The 6,000-nt window shown below is 39.0% G+C and overlaps 1 protein-coding gene across 2 annotated transcripts in view; it reads left to right on the top strand.

Moving 5' to 3' along the window:
- The first annotated feature begins 2,818 nt into the window (after nt 1-2,818).
- Nucleotides 2,819-6,000, top strand: part of LOC139560967 (ELAV-like protein 2) — a 109,297-nt gene continuing 106,115 nt past the window's right edge. Inside the window, exons 1-2 of one of the 2 annotated variants that reach the window (XM_071377724.1) lie at nt 2,819-3,040; nt 3,211-3,253. The gene's annotated coding sequence lies outside the window, so the exon portion shown is untranslated. Of the gene's footprint in view, nt 3,254-6,000 lie in introns of both variants that reach the window. The other variant, XM_071377725.1, reaches the window with a different exon arrangement.

Genomic DNA, 6,000 nt, shown 5'->3' with positions numbered 1-6,000 from the left:
TTCGCGCGTTTTCTTCAGTAATCCACAGGCTCAAACGCAGTCAAAACAGGCAGCCAAAAAATCCAAATTGTATCCGTAAAGTTCATAGAAACATGTCAAACAATGTTTATATTCAATCCTCGGGTTGTTTTTAGCCTAAATAATCGATAATATTTCAACTGGACAATAACGTCGTCAATATAAAAGGTAAACAAGAAAGGCACTCTCGGTCATGAAAAAGCTCTGTGACACTTTAGGGTCCACTCATTCAGACTGCTCTTACTTCCTCATTTTTCAGAATACAAGCCTGAAACAATTTCTAATGACTGTTGACATCTAGTGGAAGGCATAGGAACTGCAATTGAGTCCTAAGTCAATGGATACTGTAATGGATACTGTAATGGCATTGAATAGAAAACTAAAAAAAATAAAAAAATAACTACTTCCTGAATGGATTTTTCTCAGTTTTTCGCCTGCCAAATCAGTTCTGTTATACTCACAGACATTATTTTAACAGTTGTGGAAACTTTAGAGTGTTTTCTATCCAAATCTACCAGTTATATGCATATCATATCTTCTGTGCCTGAGTAGCAGGCAGTTTAATTTGGGCATGCTTTTCATCCAAAATTCCGAATGCTGCCCCCTACCTTAGAGAAGTTAAGGTAAGCACAGATCTATGAGTGATTGGATAGGTGAAAATAGGTTCCCACTCTATTACTACCACAAATCCAACTAATTCAGAACTGTGATTATTTCAAGGAAGGAAAACAGTTATGCAGATTTTGTTGCTGAGGAATTCAAACTTGTAGTGTGTTCTAGGTTAAAAGCTGAAGTTTGTAATTTCCACTTTAAAATGTCACACTTGATGTGCCCAACTGAAAAATGTCCTACAAAAAAAAGTCCATTAATTATAATCCACATAATAATTCACATTTAATGTTGCTGCAGATTAATTGTACTGCTGTAGCAAACTTGCTCAAATTAACATCTTACATCTGTACATCTGTATTTTCTGGCATCTTCCAGCCATTGTCCGTCCTTTCAAACTACCAAAAACTATGGACCTGTTTGACAACTCTTTCCTCCCTTCCTTGAAGTAATAATACCTGATCTAACGCAAATTAAAAGGCAGCAAGGAGAAATTCATTCTTAAAGTATTCGAACAGGGTCATTGCGTAGCAGAATTCACACTGTCGTGTCAGTGGAATTTTTATGCAATTTTAAATTGTCATTCTACAATAAAGCAACATACAAGCCTTTGGCAAAAGAGGCAAATTACCATCAGGTTGCATTATGTAAATAACACACTGAGTGCTCATGAATTCTGATGGGAATGCAGGCAAGGCTTATATTATGTACTTGACGACCATCGTTTTGCATCTTGAAAATATGCACCTCAGTGCACACATGTATGTGTAGCTCCTAAATTATGTAAAGCATATGTCAATTATAATAACATCTTAGTTTATTGGCCAAAGGCCTTCTTAGATTGACTTTCTTGTAAGTATGGCAGTTTGGCTTAAACTAATGGATAGGCCTATCTGAAGATGATCTTGACATCATTTTCATCACTAAAAGGCTCTTAGTAGTCCAATACTTTCTGCCTTTCATAGCTGATCTAGGTTCAGGATTAATACCCTTAGCCCTGACTTTAACTACTGCACAGATAAATGACAAAACAACTGGCCTTGGACCGGTTGCTTGGGGCCCATAACTTATTATGGGTTGTGTAGGTTTACCTACAGCATAGTTGGCAGAATATATTTCACTTGCTCCTATTTCATGATGCCATTTTTGAAGATGCACAATGTAGGTCTATCTACTACTATCAAATGTGTAGATCTTTTGAAAACGTGTAATGTGTAGGCCTATTGTTCCTTATACTGGCTGGGGTAATGCTTATGCTTTAAAAACAGTTGTATTAAGGTTTTCCATCATGTCCTTCGAGTTATTTGTATATTATTTGTGCTGCTTTTGTACTCAATTACTTAAATGTTAAATAACGTTCTCTAATCGTCTTTTGCGTTTGAATAACATAGCTAAAACGCTGTGGGGGAAGCAGTAGGCTAAATGTAAACATGCTCAGTACAAAGCTGTGAATGCAGAGGAAAAACGTGTGCCCTCTGTCAGAACTCTCGTTCGCTGTCCTTGGTGCTGAAAGCTGTGGTGCTGAATGCCGATTTATTTGTGCGGTATGCATGGCAATAGGAGGCAAACGCCTCTTATTCCAAATACTATTACCGGTACCTAGTCAATGTGCGGGTACAGATTAGTCGAGGTAATTTGTGCATGTAGGTAGGGGGGGTGTTAATGTAAATTTGATTAATTGTTCAGCAGTCTTATGGCTTGGGGGTAGAAGCTGATAAGGAGCCTTTTGGTCTTAGACTTGGCGCTCCGGTACAGCTTCCCGTGCGGTAGTAGAGAGAACAGTCTATGACTTGGGTGACTGGAGTCTTTGACATTTTTGGGGGCTTTCCTCTGACACCGCCTAGTATATAGGTCCTGGGTGGCAGGAAGCTTGGCCCCAGTGATGTACTGGGACGTACGCACTTCCCTCTTTCCCCTGTTCAATCCATGTAAAATGAAATATCAAGACATTTCGTTATTCCCACATGCCAGCTTTTACGTCTCTCTGGCAAGTCGGTATTGTTGAACATCAAATTCCATATTCAGGATACCGTGTGATCGTTTTGAATGGCATAAAATATAACCAATATAATATTTCGTTTGGTAGGATGGAAAGCCCGATGAGGACATGTCATAACCAATTACATTCAGGCACTTCGATGCATCACAGTGGATGGAGCTACTCCGGGTATACTTCCGCGTGCATGTGTGCTCGTGTCTTTAGGTTGAATGGAAGAAACAGCGAGAGCGGAGAGGTATAGCGTTGCTGTGATACGGCCCTATATATTTGCTGACAGGACTATCTTCCTTTTAAAGACAACTTCCTTACATTGCTTTTCACTTAGCGATGTCGCGTATCTGTGTGGTAAACCTTTAAAGAGAGAGACATGCAGAAGCCGGCTTTTTAAATGATTCGATTCCTTTTATCTCTTCGGTAATTTTTTAAAATTTGATTTAATGCATTGGCTAAAAGGGACTCATTTCTGTTTTTTGGTTAAATGAATATTTGATTTAATATTTTTTTTTATTTGAAGTTTGAATTAAGAGAAAAGTGGAATTCATCTTTATATTGGCAAGTGTTTTCTTGATTCTCTATTTTTAAAGATCGTTTGGCTAAGGACGTACATAACTTTCATTTGTAGAAACGGTAAGACATTTGCACATTTATTCATTCTGTGAAATCGATATTTTATGACTTCTAAGCTTGACGGTAATCAACATTGAGGACCATATAGCCAAAGTTTGCAGTTACGTTTTCGTTGCATTGAAGAGATTCATTGTGTAGAATTGCGGTGCATAAAAATGAATGTCTAGATTAGTCTATGCCCCTGAACGCCTATGTTTTTTTGCGACCCATGTCAAACTATGGGCCTACATTCTGTGTCCAGTGAGTGCGAATCTTTGGGTCTCGCATGTCATATAGGTAGCCAAGCCACGAGTGGGAATAGCCTACTACAATATGCATTGGATAGGCTATAGCTCGTTATGTCTTGACTAGTGCTCGTGAAACTGGCTATACCTATACAGTATATCGTCTCATAGCTTTTCTAGGATTTTTGCAGTAGAGCAAACTGATAAGTGAACAGGTCTCTGTTGAACATGGATGATAGTTATTTTTCTTATTACCAGTTTACATTATCGCAACCCCAGAGCCTATTATCCTTAATTGGGATGTGACAGGTTAGGTATTAGTCTAATCTGCATGACTAAAAAAGTGATTAGTGGTAGGAGTCTTGGCAACTTTATCAAGTCGAACTTGGTGCATGTTAACTCTAAATGCACTAATTGATAAATTAAACACACCTAGCCTACACCTGCCTTTGCACACCGACTCGTTTGCCAATAGGCGTTTGTAGGCTATCAAATTGCACAAATGGAAAATGGTAGCCTTCCTATTGTGTAAAGGATTGGTTTACAAGCCCTGGATAGAATTGGTGTTGTCATTCTGCGTGCGATTATCATTTTAATAAAAACCCAGACTATCTGCGAATAGCCTATTCAGCAAGATGATAAACCAACCGATGCTTATCAAAAGTGCTGCATTCCCTTCACCTGACACATTTGAGACTTTAGGAACTCCAAATTGTTAACAATGTGAGGGCAAAATAAACAATGCATTGCACTATACTACAATGACTTAATTTGGATTAATTTCATATAAAAATAATGTTTGCTAGTTTTTCTTTCACGGCTTGACTTGGATGACCCATGTGGTCTGTGTACCTGATGCAAATTAAAATGCGCATCGTTCCTATTTGGGCTGGTTGACCAATGGAATCTAACAATTTCTGAGAATCCAAGTAGAATAACTGATTGGCTGCCTATATTGTACATTTCCTTAGGGGGCTGTTCGTAAATTCACTCCGGTTATCTACTCCGATTTCAGAGCGCTCCCGTCTGAGTTTTGCCAGAGCGCAGAATAACTGATACTATTACGATCGCTCACTTATAGTTACAATCCCGCTGCTGCCCATATATTCTTGACCTCGCTTACTTTGGACAGGCAGTGGGCGTTTGTTGCATGGACCGTCCAATTAGAGACATTGTTGTGAGCTTTATCACCAAAGGTAAGGAAACTGCAAATACTATTTTACTGTATCCAACGAACTAGCTAAATTGTAAAACAAACTAAAGAAAATGGCACGCTTTCAAATGCTAGCTCAGTTGGTTTGATGGTCACGAGAAAGAAAGCGGCAGGTACAACTGCGTGGGCTGCAGTAAACTTCAAGAATTAAGCTTTCACCTTTCGTTACTGTACCCAAGTATTTTTTACTAATCTAGTCCAGGTGGATAAAAATACGTTTTTTTTCTAAATTGTAGCCTGCTAACGTTTTTAAAGCTAACCAATACGTTAACACCGCGTTGCCTATATCAAAAGCCAGCCTGAATCAAATGCCTGAAACTTTTTTAGTTTAACTAGCTAGGTTATTAAGTTGTTTGCTATGGTAGCTAGCTAGTTAACCTGTGTTGAAATAGTTGCGCTTTCATACTAACTACGGATAACGTTATACAGCATTGTAGTCACCATTAGGCAAATTAAAACCGGTGACATGTCAATCAATTCATGTCGCAGATTTGTGCACAGAAGTTGGTTTCTCATACGCCATCAATACATTTCATGTTAGTGCTATGCATCCATTCAGACAGGACAAGAAAATCACGGTGCATATTCATAACACGTGTAGGAGAAAATGAATTGATTGGTAATGCAGCGCAAGGTCAGGACATTTTGTTATGCCCCATTTACATCGTGAAGTATATCATTTGTGATCTTCATGTTGTCTTGCCCCAGTACTGAACGGAAAAGTGCAGTGTAACTCAACGTGTTTCTAATTTTATAGCAAGTCAATCTAGCTTGCAGTCAGTGGCATGGATTCAAGGGAATTCCCCCAAATGTACAAAGAGAAAATATTGTCTCGGTTTCATAATTTACCTTCAATTCACAAGAGGCTGAATGTATCTCACTGGAGAAGGCATCCGAGAGAGCAAAACAGCGCCCCTCTATGTATGTGTAGGCAACTGATGCTGTCTGGTCCAGAAGATGACATGGTTGGCGCCAGTAGCATTGAATGCAAGGGAAGCCAACAAGCAGTTGGCCTCCCTTAATTAAAAGTGTAAAATAGCCTATCAACGTTGAACTAAACTGAGTGAGCTCAACTGTGAATGTTCCCGGCGCACCAACAAGTGTCAAGAGAAGCCAGATTGGATTTAGCGTCACTCCTATCAAATCGCATTGAGAGCATACGTCATTGACAAACTATTTAAATTGTTGCATCTCATTGTGTTGTCCTCTGGTGGCAAGATAAAATGGTCCCTTTACGAAATTAGCCATGGCTAGAGATGGGGATTTGGACTTGTGGGTTCACTTACTTCAATTGTCTCAAATACATTGTT

Source organism: Salvelinus alpinus, chromosome 31 (assembly GCF_045679555.1).
Source record: "Salvelinus alpinus chromosome 31, SLU_Salpinus.1, whole genome shotgun sequence".
In the NCBI taxonomy this organism is placed as follows: Eukaryota; Metazoa; Chordata; class Actinopteri; order Salmoniformes; family Salmonidae; genus Salvelinus; species Salvelinus alpinus.
Note: the sequence above shows the minus strand (reverse complement) of the source record. Positions and strands in the feature narration are given on the sequence as shown.